General features: G+C 40.0%; 1 long non-coding RNA gene across 6 annotated transcripts in view; it reads right to left on the bottom strand.

Moving 5' to 3' along the window:
- LOC114196852 (uncharacterized) overlaps positions 1–15416 on the bottom strand; it is a 62598-nt gene that overhangs the window by 5731 nt on the left and 41451 nt on the right. For all 6 annotated transcript variants that reach the window (XR_003606805.2, XR_015767968.1, XR_003606803.2 and 3 more), the window contains 3 exons: positions 7677–7753; positions 6404–6592; positions 5780–5858 (listed from right to left, as the gene is read on the bottom strand). This is a non-coding gene — a long non-coding RNA (uncharacterized LOC114196852). The remainder of the gene's footprint in view (positions 1–5779; positions 5859–6403; positions 6593–7676; positions 7754–15416) is intronic.

The raw sequence follows: 15416 nt of genomic DNA, 5'->3' as shown, positions 1-15416 counted from the left end.
TAGGATCTGTAGAGAGGAATGTTCTCAAAGAAGACAGAGTCGGCTGAGCAGGTAACTTGGACAGGTCCACTATATTCCTTAATACGGCATGGTATTTTTCTATCAACTTTAATCCTTCTCCCACGGCATGCATTATCCACTCCAACTACATAGAATTATTTCTCATTCCTTGAACACACGCTCTTTTTCATACGCTATTCCCAATAGCTGCCATATTCTTCTCCTCCTTAACTTCCTGGAAATCCCTTTATTCTTTTATTTATTTATTGAGATTTTATTTATTTATTTGACAGAGAGATAGACAGCACAAGTAGGAAGAGTGGCAGGCAGAGGGAGAGGGAGAAGCAGGCTTTCCGCCGACCAGGGAGCCGGACGTGAGGCTTGATCCCAGGACCGCAGGATCATGACCTGAGCTGAGGGCATCCGCTTAACCGACTGAGCCACCCAGGCGCCCCTCTTTATTCTTTTTTTTTAAAAAAAGGTTTTATTTATTTATTTGACAGAACGAGAGAGCAGGAGAGCACAAGCAGGGGAAGCGGCAGTGGGACAGGGAGAAGCAGGCCCCCTGCTGAGCAGGGAGCCCAATGTGATGCAGGGCTCGATCCCAGGACCCTGGGATCATGACCTAAGCTGAAGGCAGTCACTTAACCAACTGAGCCACCCAGGTGCCCTGTAATCTCTTTATTCTTTAATGGCCAGTTCAAATGTCACCTCATCAATAAAGCCCACCCTTGCTCCTGTTAGTTGCTGTCTTCTCTGGGAATGCTAGCACTTTGCACATAGCTTTATTAGACTATAGATCACACCAAACTGAAATTGTTTGCCCCCTTTGCTAGATTATGGGCTTTTTTTTTTTTTAATTGGCAGGCACTATTCCCAGCAGCTGGTACAGCATTGGGCTCATACCTAGAGATCCAAAAAGCTTGCTGAATGGATGAAGATGTGAATGACCAAGGTCTCTTCACCAGTGGTTCTCAAAGTGTGCTCCTGAATCAGGAGCATCAGCATCATCTGAGAACTTGTTACAAATACAAATTACTGGGCCCCACCACAGACCTACTAAATTAAAAACTCTGGAAGTAAGTGTATTGATAGGCAGAATATTGGTCCTACCCAAAGCTATACATGGCTTAATCCTGAAAACTGTTAATATCTTACCTTACAAGGCAAGGGGGAATTAAGGTTACAGATGGAATTAAGATCGCTAGTTAGCTGACTTTAACAAAAATTATTCTGGTTTATCCAGGTAGGCCCAATGCAATCACAGGGATCCTTAAATGGGGAGACAGAAAAGTCAGAACCAGAGAGATGGCATCATAAAAATGACTTGACCAGCCATTGTTAGCTTTAAGATGAAAGGGGGATACTAACCAAGGAATATGGGCAACCTCTAGAAGCTGGAAAAGGCAAGAAAACAGATTCACCTCAAGAACCTCCAGAAAGGAACTCAGGCCTTAGTGTTTAGCAAGCCCTCCAGGTGAGTCTGCGGTTTCCTCCCACTATGCACTCCAGCGCCTGGCACTAAGCCTGATACAAACTCCTTCTTTCTTATATTTGCTTCTGTGACTATCTCTGTACCATTTACCACTGCATCCTAGCTCCTGGCCCAGCACTGGCACTCAACAGCCACAGGGGCTTTTACTCACTGAGGGTGTCTTTGTGTAAAGTGCTGTTCTAAGCACTTTACATGACTTAACTCACTTAGGCCTTCTAATACCCCACGGAGTAGGTAATACTAACATCACATATTTTATACATGAGTAAACTGAGGCAAAATCAGCAATATCTATTTGTTGAATGAAAAGGATTTTTAAAAAATATTTTTATTATTTATTTGAGACAGAGAGAGTGTGTGTGCACAAGTGGTGGGGGGCAGAGGAAGAAGCCGACTCCCCGCTGAGCAGGGAGCCTGACGTGGGCCTCCATCCCAGGACCCCGGGATCATGACCTGAGCTGAAGGCAGACACTTAACTGACTGAGCCACCCAGGCGCCCCTGAATGAAAGAGATTTTTAGTGTGAAATTGTTCTAGGACCTTCAGGCTTTTGTTTCAAGGTGTTCAAGGAAGATTTCTCTTTAGATTCACCAGAACTCTCAGCTGTGACCCGAATAATACGAGGGGAAAGGCTGAACCAAAAATCGAACTGGAGGAAGTGGAGACAGGGAAGTAGAGAAGTACACTGACCACTGGTCAGTGGTCAAGACCTGGTGTCCAAGGAGTGTGGCCATCCCCAGTCAGGGACCTGTAGGCCTCGCTGAATAAGCGGATTCCAGCACTTACTCAGTGTCCACTGTGGCAGGAGTGGAGGCAAAAGCATGGTGCTTTCCTCCTGGAGCCCACTGAAGTAAAGTGTCCCCATAGTGGGCAGAGCCCAGGAAAAGGAAACCAAGGGAAGCAGGTCATTTTAATTTCATTTTGCTTTAGTTTCAGTTTCACTTTCAAGATAAGGTCCTAGTCTCTTTTTTTTTTTTTTTTTTTAACTACAGTGAAATTTGGGAAACCCATTTTAAGGGGATTTACCTTTAGCAACCTTTTTCCAGTATCAAATTTTCTGCATTACTTTGCAGGGAGCCCTGCTTCTGGCCCCACTGCTCTATGCACTACAGTGGGTAGAGAGCTCAGCGGGCGCCCCGCACGCAGCCAGGAAGCTGGGGAAGGCAGAAGAGAAGTGGGTCCAAGTTACCCGCAACACATCTACAACTCAGTGTTGCATGGGTCCAGAAGAGTGTCGTGGGAAGAGAACAGCATTTGGTGCTAGAGGGTCCTAGGTTTTAAATCCCACTCAGTAGCTGTGTGATATTGGGCAAGTTACTCAACTTTGCTTAGTCTCCTCAACTGTACTGGTGGGCTACTCATCTTACCATACTGGGCTGTTGTAAGACTTACAGATGATCATCTCTCTCCAGTAGCCACCAATGTTAGTTTCCAACTGAGGATGTCACTCCTACACTGAGACTCACTTTCTACTAACGTGAAAGGATTATTTTTACAAGTCATAAAAAACTGAAATGAGAAGAAGCAATGCTCACGTCTCTGTTTCACTCCTCTCTTTCTTCCTTAGATCCTTTATCCCCTTCGTATTCTCGCTTCCCACCCCCTAGATGTGTCACCTTCCAGAAGCACAGAACCTGAATATAATCTAGAGGTTTTATACCACTAATAATGTTTTGGCTTTTTCTATGTAAAGTAGAATGCTGGGTAGCTGAAGTTCAGGGAGGTTAAGTTACCTGGCCTAGGCCACACAGCTAGCAAGTGTAAGAGCCAAGATTGAAAGCCAGATCACTCTGACCTTAAAGCTAGAGCTCTTTCCTTAGCAGGCTGTCTCCTCTCCAGTGGCAACGCTTTCTCAAAGCAGGTCTGGTTCCAAGAGTAACCCAGGACTTGCTCCAGGGATAGAAACAGAGCATCCTTTCCTACCAAATATAGGACACTAAAAATTCACATCAGGAGCGGCTCAAGCATGGAGCATCATCATCCCAGAAGGTAGAGAGCACTGCAGTGGAGCTTTGTAGACAGACAGGCCAGGTTAGAATCCACTTACTAGCTGGATGATTTTGAGTAAGTTACTCAACCTTCCTCTTACTCAATCTTCTGTAAATTGGGAATAAAATGAACATTACCAACTTCACAGGGTTATGTGGGGATCAGGTAGAGATAAGACTTATAAAGAGCTTAGTACAAGGCACAGCACAAGTCCCCAATTATGACACCAGTCATAATTCAGCCTACAGGGAGTGCAGGAGCCTCTGCTCCTCACCTGTACTTGGTCGGGGTGGGGGGGTGGGGGAATGTGCTAGAATATACAACCTGAACAGAAATGCATCTGGAAGAAATACAGGCCAGTGTAATACAACAATCAAGTGAAAAATTTGCATATGCTTATTCTTTTCACTTGAACAGGGAAACTCAGGCAATTAATGTTTGGAGAGGAACATGAAGCAAACAGAATGAAGTCAAGCGTTCCCTCATGTTAATGTCATGTGACCCCACAGCCTCCAGAGCCATTTTGGTGCCAAGTGCCAAGAAGACCATGCCCAGAGTGCCTCATTAAAACTTCACTAACAATAGCTCTACCACCCATGAAAAACTGTTTTCTTCTCTCTTCCTGTGAAATCATCCCAGTTGCCTCTGAATAGAGACCCTCACATAAACAGTATTGAAGTATAATTAGTAATGTTCCTTCCTCAGTTTCCTACTTTGTTGTACACCTTCCCCGGTATTCCACCATGCTGAGAATTCCAGGCTGGAAATAGCTGCCCCTCACCCCGGGCTTTGTTTGTTTATTTCATCTTCCTCCTCAGGGGCAGCCAGCAGAAACTTTCTAGAAAGTAGAATTCGTTTGAAATCCAGCAAGGTTTTCTCCAGCACTTTGACCTCCCTAATGTCCTTCTAACATGGATTGTTTTAGTGTGGGTGCCTCTGTCCAGGAAACCAGAAGAATAATATTTCTGTTTGAAGAGACCCAGAATCCTAAGTCTTAGTCTGGGAAGAACTGAGACTCGGTGATGCGGGGACTCCACAGCCAGGCAGTGCCTTAGTGGTTCAAGAAGCTTTTTTCCCCCTTTAACTGGCGTATCAGTTGTCACAGCCTTTCTGCATTGTGACATCTTGTGTTCCTTACTCAAATAATTTTTTCATTTGGAATTCTTATCTTCCCATTATTGGTGACAATGCTATCAGAGCCCCCTTCACAACCATGTATTCTGGGCTGTATCCCTACTTCTGTATTGATTCTTGGTGCATTATCTTGACTCCAAGCCACCCAAGAAAGCCAGAATCTGCCCCAAGTCTGTCTCCAGGGTACTTGTGAAAATGCATTTGCCTGTCTTACTTCCTCTTAGCCCTCTTTCTTTGATATGGGTCTCTTTTTTAGCAGACTGTGTGTAAGGCAGAGACTCTTTTTGGAGATATTCTTTGCATTAAAAAAAAAGTGTATTACCAGTGAGTATCAATTATAATGAGGCATTTTTACTGTGGCTTGATAATGTCGGAACCAAGGAACAGTGGCCTCTGAGCTGAGAGCCTGGCAGCTACATTTTATTAACCCGAGTCAGGGTGCTGAGCTGATTTTCAGACTTGATTGACAGAACCCTTTCAGCATCAACCCTGGAAAACTATTAGGAGGAAAGAATCCCATCGGAGCATATTCTGCTTGTAATAGTTTTAATGCAGAAGTGCATTTGATCAGCAGCATGCTGAGCTCATATCATTTCCAGAGTGAGTAGCAATGTGGTTCCAGTGCCATTTACCACAACCAATTATGGTACATCCTGACAACATTTAAAACAGAATTGGATTAAGAAAAATGCATTCTCAAGACTGTAGTCTGAGTGGCAAAATACCAGACTTTCAGTGGATCCCATTTTTGCTTCTCTTTCAGTATAAGAACAAGCTGCCGGAGAAGGAGGGGGAGGGGGAGGGGGGGAGGAAGAGAAGAAAAGGACACTTTTAGGGGCAAGAGGCTGAGTGAGAGCATAAAAAGCAGAATGCAACTACTTTCTGTAGTACTCTTTTCTGTTACTGCAAATCTTCTGTAAACAAGAGTCAGATCGTCTTTCTTCAAGCACCAGATTCACTTCCCAAAATCAGAAAATGCATTTCTCAGCCCTCCTCACCATTCTTATCCTCCACAAAAAGCACGAGTTCTAATGAATAAAAATCTTTGTGATATAAGAAAACAGTAGCCATAAAGCCACAGCTGTGTTCAGAAGATTCTACTCCAGTGGCAATATTGACTGGTCTATGGACCAACAGAGGGATTCTTCTAAATATTTCATACCTTAAGAGGGTCAGACAGCCAGGGCTATCTTCTGAATTAGCCAGCTATGAAGTTCACTGGGAGAGTACACTTGGGGAACCTGTCCAGGAAATCAAATATCAAATACTTTCTTTTTTTAAAATAACTTTACTGAGTTATTAGAATATAAAAGTGATACATTGCAAAAAAAAAAATCAGAAAATATGGAGGAAAGCAATGAAAAATAAGGCTATCATCCAGAGATAAGCACTGCTGATACTCTGGCATCACCTACACACATATTTGGCAACAAAAATGTTATTAAATCCCTTCCTTTTCTTCCTCTTTTAAGTTACATTGAAAACACATCCCTGTATATCAAACTTCAATGTGACTAAGAATCATCTGAGGTATTTTAAATACATGGATGGCTGTGCTCTACATCTAGAGATTCTACGTCAATAAGAAAGGCATAAGACCCAGGGATATGCATTTTATCAAGCACTGCAAGTGATACTGATGTTACTAATTCTCAAACCACACCTTAGGAAGTAAACGGCTTTGCAAATACTTATCTTTCGTCTGATGATTTTCTTAAGATAAAGTTCTAAAAGTGAACTCTTCATCTTGGCAGAGGCTATGCCATGCAGCATTTCAATAATCTACCTTATTTGTAGTTATCTTGTTGATAAAAACAGTGGGTCACGAAGACAGGTATATGTCCCAAGGCAGGAAGGACATCTGAGGCATGGGTGAACAGGGTAAGTCTGTCCAAGGGCCCTTAGAATCAGCTTCTCAGGTGTCTGTGGGATGCATAAATCCTCTTCAAACAACCCCTTGGCTCTTCCATTGAGCCTGGCAATGAGAAAAGTTGAGGAGGGATGGGGCAAAGACACATGGTAAGAGTGGATTTAACATCTTGGTTCCTGAGAGGGGAGGGTGCCTGCCACTGCCATTTGCATAGGGAGATTGCTGCCAACAAAGAATCACCAAACAAGACAGCTCCATCCCCAAGTTCCACTTGTATAAAATTCACATTTGACTGGCATTCTGTTTCCGAGTTTTCCTAAAGTTTGAGAAATGCAAATAAGAAAGAATATAGGTATTTATCCATTTCCGAGATATGAGTGCACTTAAGAAAGTATACATACACTCACTCATGGGAACAAAGGCAGGCACACATTCCCCTACTTATAATCTCCCAACCCCATCCAGAAAGAGATTTCCAACTGTAAGCTTCATGTAAAGAACAATTTTGCCCAAGGTCACAAAATATGGAAAACAGGTAGGCATCCAATTTCAATCATTATAAGGGAAAAAGGTTGTCTTCCATTTTGGGGGGGTAAATGTTATTGAGTATGATATACATAAAAGAAAGTATTCAAATCACAAGCTTACTAACTCAGCATGCTGGTATAAATTAGCATCCAAATCAAGAACAGAAAATACCCCAACTCCAGATATCCCCTGGCACCAGGTTACAGCCAGTATTCTCCCCAAATATAGCTACCATTCTCATTTCTAACAGTTTTAATTGGTTTGACCTGTTTTTGAGCTTTATATAACTAGTATCATATAGTATATGCCCTCTTGCAGAGTTTTTTGGCTAAATTTTATAAATCATTAGTCTAACTCCTTATGTTGTGTGCAAAAATGTCCCAATATTAAAGCACAAATATCCCCCTAAAAGAAATTTAAAAGTATATATTTCAAATAAGTCAGTGTCCATTTGTGCCATTAACACTGAATGGCTTTATCTAAGTTTTGCCCAGCTGAATCTCTGGGGCCCTTGAGCCTGTCCATAGGAAGTAATAATGATCCTAAAAGGTTACTCCCTGGAGTACATGACAGACACTGTGAGAGGCAGTATAATGCAGTGGAAAAAAGATGAGCTTTGGAACCATATTTAACTGAGTTCAATAGAATCATAGCCACTTACCAGCCATACTATCTTTATGAAGTCACATAATCTTGCTGGGGCTCAGACACATATTTGTTTTTTAGTTACTTCTATGCCTGTAAAATGGGGAAAATATCTCATTAGGTTGTTGTGAAAATTAAATTAAGATCACAAATGTAAAGTACTTGACATATAATAGGTGCTCTATAAATATTCATTCTCTTTCTTCCTTCAAAGACCAAACATTGATTATCCATCAGATTTAGCCTGTTGTGTATATACAATGTAAACAAATGTATTTTCTTTTCCTTTTAAAATATATTTTCAAAGGCAATATTTGAACTCACTAACTAGCAAGTTTAACATCGTTTGGAAACCAGGTTTGTGAACCAAGGGAATTTAATGTTGTTGACAGAGTATTTTTAAGAACTGAGAAATGTAACTGTTCATTCTTTTTTTTTTTTTTTTTTAAGATTTTATTTATTTATTTGACAGAGAGACACAGCAAGAGCAGGAACACAAGCAGGGGGAGTGGGAGAGGGAGAGGGAGGCTTCCCGCTGAGCAGGGAGCCGGATGTGGGACTCAATCCCAGGACCCTGAGATCACGACCTGAGCCGAAGGCAGACACTTAACGACTGAGCCACCCAGGCGCCCATGTCACTTCATTCTTTGGAAACCTGTATGGTATCATATCCCTCACATATCCCACCATGCTGGTCTAGCTGTTTATTTATTAATGATTTCCATCATAAAACTATTGTTATCTCAGCTTCCTGTGATGGCCGAAGAGCACACAAAATCATCATTTTCCAACAAGAGCACAATGCATCCAATGTACTTCCCATGACATTATCATTTTATTAATAGCCATTATGCCAATCAATTTACAATGGCCTTTCAGTACACGTACACGTGTACACTCGTGTGACGATCATGTGATTTCTGCATTTTCACCAGTATCCATATTAAATCTCTGACAGATTGCTAATGAGCTGATGTTGGAATGACAGAATAGTCTGTTATCATTTGTCCATTCACAGTTTCCTCACCAGCCCATCTGTGCTCGGAACAGAGCCACCATGGAGCATGCAGGCTGGGACAGTTTCTCCATTTACACCTTTTGCCTTCAGAGGCCTCTGGGAAGCCTGTCCCTAATTAAAGATTTTAACAAACATATTGCCAGCTTTCTAACACTGTTATTAAACTGCTCTCTTTTGTTAGAAAAGGTGCTGTTTGTCAGCAGTTTGTAGATTTAGATATTTAGTGTGTGTTTCTGTAGTCCTGCAAAATATTTGTGTTTTTTAGAACAATTCAATTAGTATGTTATGCATGTACCTGCATGCACAATACATATAGTACACATGCTATCAAAATCCCATATAATTATTCACACTCACATGGACAGACAAAGAAATGTGTGTATTTTTATGGACACACAGACTTCTCTACAGAACAAGGCGGAGCTGTGGAATCCTCTAAGGTTGAATACTTTAAGGTTGGAACAGTTATAACAAAATGATCAGACTGAAATCATGGCTCAGATAATTTGGGGTAAAGGTAAAGTATTTTTTACCTGAAATGTCTGTATACTTAGGGTACACTAAAAAGAATCTGATTTCCCCGCTAGAATATACATAGTTAGGAGGAGAGATGTACCCTTGTACTAAACATCTAACTATTAGAATGGCGGTTCTCAATCAGTGTGGGCATGGTTGGGCTGAGTGGGGAAGTGGGACATGGGGCCAACTGAGAAGCTTTCGTGATACCCTCTCCCACCACCACCATCAAATTTGGACATTCTCCATTATACCCAGTTGAGAATCAATGCACTAGTGCTCTGAGGGAATAAGAGAGATGACAGAGCTGACAGCTTCCTGCCCAGGAAAAGGCTCTCCAATCACTACCTTGGAAGTGGGTCCATTTTCACTCTTCCTAAAGCTGAGTGTAGAGAGGCCTGGCCTTTCTGGTAACAGCCATGTAAGGTTTTCCAGACTAAAGTCACTCCCTAACACTGAGGGGCCTGAGACCTTCACCACCAAGGCAGGAATAATAATTCCCAGGAGTCCAGCTCCTTGAAGATCAGAAGGTGACTCTGAATGCTGCTTTGGAATGACTTCCACTGGTGACACTGTGACACTGAGGGACTAAGAGATGCATCTCCCAGTGTGCAGGTTTTGTCGTCACTTATCATTAATGAAATTTTAATGCAGGTTTTGATGCTTTGATTTAATTCTTAAATACAAGCAGGTCTGAGGGAGATGCCACAAATCATAAGGCAAGGTCCTTGTCCTAAAAGTATGTGCATACCAGAGAGCTAATACACATATATAAAAACCATATGCTCTATCTAATACCACGGGGTAGCCAATGCTAAGAGCCAGATGATTGGCACAAATACAGGGGACTTCAGAGGCTGGAGACATCACTTCTAGAGAGGACAAATTAGGAAGGTGTAGGACCTTGAGAGAGGGAGAGAAGATATTGTGAGCTGGGATAATAGTGGGAAAGGACAGATTTATTTGGGGAACCTTGAATAGGCTGCTTTGGCTAGAGCAGAAATGTGTGATGGAAAATTGAGAAACGAAGGTTTCAAAGGTACAGGGTCACTTTGTTAAGGCTAAAGATCCGTATTTTATCTGTGTGGGTTTTTTTTGTTGTTGTTAGTTAATTGGTTTATTTTTCCCTTTTAGATAAACTTATTTTTATTTGTTTTTATAACTTAAAAAATTATTTATTAATTTGTCAGAGAGAGAGAGAGAGCAAGCACAAGCAGAGGCTGCGGCAGGCAGAGGGAGAAGCAGACATCCCACTGAGCAAGGAGCCTGATGCAGGACTCAATCCCAGGACCCTGGGATCATGACCTGAGCCAAAATCAAGAGTCTGACACTTAACCAACCGAGACACCAAGGCACGCCTATTTTGTAATTTCTATATAGATCATAATATTTTCTGTGAACAAAGACAGTTTTATTTCTTCTTTCCCAATCTATATCTTTTATTTCCTTTTCTTGTTTTATTTCATTAGCTAAGATTTCCAGTACTATGGTGAAAATGAGTGATGACGAGGGACATCCTAGTCTTATTCCTGATCTTCACACAAAACCTTCAAGTTTCTCACCACTAATTATGATGTTAGATTTAGGTTTTTTTGTGTTATTTATCCAGTTGAGGATATTCCCCTTTATTCCTAGTTTTCTGAAAGTTTTTTTTACCATAAAAGAATGTTGAATTTTGTCACATATTTTCTCTGCATCTATTCATCTGATAATGTAATTTTTCTTCTTTAGCCTATTGATGTGTTAGGATTATACTGATCTTGTAATGTTGAATTGGCCTTGCACACCTGGAATAAGTTCCACTTGGTCCTGGTGCAAAATTATTTTTATACATGGTTGGATTCAATTTGTTATCATTTCACTGAGGATTTTTTTAAACTTTTTTTATTTAAATTCAATTAATTAACATATAATGTATTATTGGTTTTAGAGGTACAGGCCTGTGATTCATCAGTTTTATATAATACCCAGTGCTCATTACATCACATGCTCTCCTTAATGTCCATTACCCAGTTACCCCATCCCTCCACCCCTCTCCCCTCCAGAAACCCTGTTTGTTTCCTATGATTAAGAGTCTCTTACGGTTTGTCTCCTTCTCTGGTTTCGTCTTGTTTTATTTTTTCCTCTCTTCCCCTGTGATCCTCTGTTTTGTTTTTTAAATTCCACATATCAGTGAGATCATATGATAATTGTCTTTCTCTGACTGACTTATTTCACTTAGCATAAAATCCTCTAGTTCCATCCATGTCATTGCAAATGGCAAGATTTCATTTTTTTGATGGCTGCATAATATTCCATTGTGTGTGTATATATGTATATATGTGTGTATATATATATGTGTGTGTGTGTGTGTATATATATACACACACACACACACACACACACACACACACACACATCTTCTTTATCTATTCATCTCTCAATGGACATCTGGGCTCTTTCCGTAGTTTGGCTATTGTGGACACTGCTGCTCTAAACATTGGGGTGCAGGTGTCCCTTTGGATCACTACATTTGTATCTCTGGGGTAAATACCCAGTAGTGCAATTGCTGGGTTGTAGGGTAGCTCTATTTTCAACTTTTTGAGGAACCTCCATACTGTTTTCCAGAGTGGCTGCACCAGCTTGCATTCCCACCAACAGTGTAGGAGGGTTTCCCTTTCTCTGCATCCTCGCCAACATCTGTTGTTTCTTGACTTGTTAGCCATTCTGACCAGTGTGAGGTGGAATCTCATTGTGGTTTTGATTTGTATTACCCTGATGCCAAGAGATGTGGAGTATTTTTTCATGTGTCTGTTGGCCATTTGCATGTCTTCTTTGGAGAAATGTCTGTTCATGTCTTCTGCCCATTTCTTGGATTATTTGTTCTTTGGGTGTTGAGTTTGGTAAGTTCTTTATAGATTCTGGGTACAAGCCCTTTATCCGGTATGTCATTTGCAAATATCTTCTCCCATTCTATCCATTGTCTTTTGGTTTTGTCAACTGTTTCCTTTGCTGTGCTGAAGCTTTTTATCTTGATGAAGTCCCAATAGTTCGTTTTTGCCTTTGTTTCCCTCGCCTTTGGCGACATGTCTAGCAAGAAATTCCTGTGGCCGAGGTCGAAGAGGTTGTTGCCTGTCTTCTCTAGAATTCTGATGGATTCCTCTCTCACATTTAGGTCTCTCATCTATTTTGAAACTATTTTTGTGTATGGTGTAGGAAATGGCCCAGTTTCATTTTTCTGCACGTCACTGTCCAATTTTCCCAACACCATTTATTGAAGAGACTGTCCTTTTTTCATTGGATATTCTTTCCTGCTTTGTTGAAGATTAGTTGACCATAGAGTTGAGGGTCCATTTCTGAATTTTCTATTCTGTTCCATTGATCTATGTGTCTGTTTTTGTGCTAGTACCATACTGTCTTGATGATTACAGCTTTGTAATAGAGCTTGATCACTGGGGATTTTTGTATCTATACTCACAAGAGATGTTGGTCTGTCATTTTCCTATAATGTCTTTTTCTGGTTTTGGTATTAGGATAATGCTGGTCTCTTAGAATGAGTTTGGAAATATCCCTTCTGCTTCTATTTTCTGGAAGAGATTGTAGAGAACTGGTATAATTTTTTTTTAAGGTTTGGTAGAATTCACTAATGAACTCATCTGGGCCCCATGCTTTCTGTTTTGGAAGGTTATTAATTATTAATTCAATTTCCTTAACAGATATATGCAATCCAGATTGTTTATATCATCTTGTGTGAGTTTTGGCAGATTGCATATTTTAAGGAACTGGTCTATTTCATCTAGGTTACAGATTTTTGTGGGCATAGAGTTGTTCATAGTATTCCTTTATTATCCTTTTAATGTCCATAGGATATGTAATGAGGTCTCTACTTTCATTTCTGATATCAGTAATTTGTGTCTTCGTTTTTTCCTACTTAGTCTGGCTAAGGCTTATCGATTTTCATCTTTTCAAAAAAACAACCAGCTTTGGGTTTCATTGATTTTTCTCTACTCATTTCCTGTTTTCAATTTCATTGATTTCTGATCTAGTTTTTACTATTTCTTTTCTTCTGCTTACCTTGGATTTAATTTACTCTTCTTTTTCTAGTGTTCTAAGGTGGAAGCTTAGATTATTGATTTTAGATTTTTCTTCTTTTCTAATATATGCATTCAGTGCTATAATTTTCTCTCTTCACACTGTTTTCACTGCTTCCCACAAATTTCGATAACCTATATTTTCATTTTCATTTGGTTTACAGTATTTTTAAATTTCCTTTGAGATTTCTACTTTGACCCATGTGTTATTCAAAAGTGCATTAATCTCTAAGAATTTTGGGATTTTCAGCTATTTTTTTCTGTTTTTGATTTCTAGTTTAATTCCATTTTAGTCTGAGAGCATACATTGTATGATTTATAGTCTTTTAAATTTTTTGAAGTATGTTTTATGGCCCTAAGTCTAGTCTATTTTGGTGTATGTTCCATGTGATCTTGAGAAGAATGTGTATTCTGCTGTTGTTGGATGAAGTAGTCCATAGATGTCCATCATATCTAGTTGACTGTGCTATTGAGTTCAACTATATTCTTATTGATTTTATGCTTGCTGGATCTGTCCATTTTTTTTCCTTTTTCTAGAGAGAGAGAGTACACACGTGTGTGTCCAAATAGGGGCCGGGGGAGAAGGAGAGAGAATCCAAAGCAGGCTCCATGCCTAGCACGGAGCCCAAAGCAGGGCTCAATCTTATGACCCTGAGATCATGACCTAAGCCAAAATCAAGAGTTGGATGCTTAATCTACTGAGCCACTCAGGTGCCCCTGGATCTGTCCATTTCTTTCTTTTTCTTTTTTTTTAAATATTTTATTTATTTATTTGAGAGAGAGAGAATGAGAGATAGAGAGCACGAGAGGGAAGAGGATCAGAGGGAGAAGCAGACTCCCTGCTGAGCAAGGAGCCCGATGTGAGACTCGATCCTGGGACTCCAGGATCAGGACCTGAGCCGAAGGCAGTCGCTTAACCAACTGAGCCACCCAGGTGCCCTGTCCATTTCTAATAGAGGAATGTTGACGTCTCCAATTATAATAGTGGATTCGTTTCTTTTTCCTTGCAGTCCTCTCCATTTTTGCCTCATATATTTTGATGCTCTATTGTGAGGGACTCACATTAAGGATTGTGATGTCTTCTTTAAGTATGACACCTTTATCATTATGTAATGTCCCTTTTTAAATAATTTATCTAATTTTCCTTGCTCTGAAGTTTGCTCCACCTGAAATTAATATAGCCACTACAGCTATTTTGATTAGTATTAGCATGGTAGATCTTTCTCCATCCCTTTACTTTTAAACTTTAAGTTTCCTTATATTTAAAGTGCATTTCTTGGGGCACCTGGGTGGCCCAATCGTTAAGGAGCTGCCTTCAGCTCAGGTCATGATCCCAGGGCCCTGGGATTGAGCCCTGCTCTCCCACTGCCTGCTGCTTCCCCTACTTGTGCTCTCTCTGTGTCAAATCAATCAATCAATCAATCAACCTTTAAAGTGCATTTTTGTAGACAGCATATATTTGGATCTTGTGTTTTGATCCACTTTGACAATCTTTGTCTTTTAATAGATGTATTTAGACCAGTGATATTTAAAGTGATTATTGGTATAGCTGGATTAATAGCTACCATATTTGTTACTCTTTTCTATTCATTGCCCCTGTTTTTTGTTAATATTTTTTGTCTTTCAGGGGTTTTTTTTTTGCCTTTTGTGGTTTTAATTGAACATTTCATATGATTCCATTTTCTCATGTAAACTTTTTTTTTCTTTTTTACTTTTTTAGTAGTTGCCTGGAGTTTGTAATATATATTTACAACTAATCTGGGTCTATTTTCAAATAACACTCTACTGCTTCCTGGGTAGTGCAAGTAATTTTTAATGCAATATATTCCCAATTCCTCACTCTTGCCTCTTTTATCATTGCTGTCAGTCAATGTTCACTTATACACAAGTATATATACACACAAGCAAACATAATGGAATATATTATTGTTATTATTTTGAACAAACTATTGTTTGTTAGATCAATTAAGAATAAGAAAAATAAAAGTTTTTATTTACCTTCACTTATTTCTTCTCTAACACTCTTCCTTTCTTTATGCAGATCCAAGTTTTTTACCTATATGAATTTCCTTGTCTCTGAAGAACTTCTTTTAACATTTTATCAAGATAGGTCTACTGGCAACAAATTCCCTCAGTATGTGTCTGAGAAAGT

Source organism: Eumetopias jubatus, unplaced genomic scaffold (genome assembly GCF_037043125.1).
Source record: "Eumetopias jubatus isolate StellerSeaLion01/CBP00866 unplaced genomic scaffold, mEumJub1_p1.0 scaffold_4, whole genome shotgun sequence".
NCBI classification, from domain to species: domain Eukaryota; kingdom Metazoa; phylum Chordata; class Mammalia; order Carnivora; family Otariidae; genus Eumetopias; species Eumetopias jubatus.
This window is presented reverse-complemented; position numbering and strand designations above follow the sequence as displayed.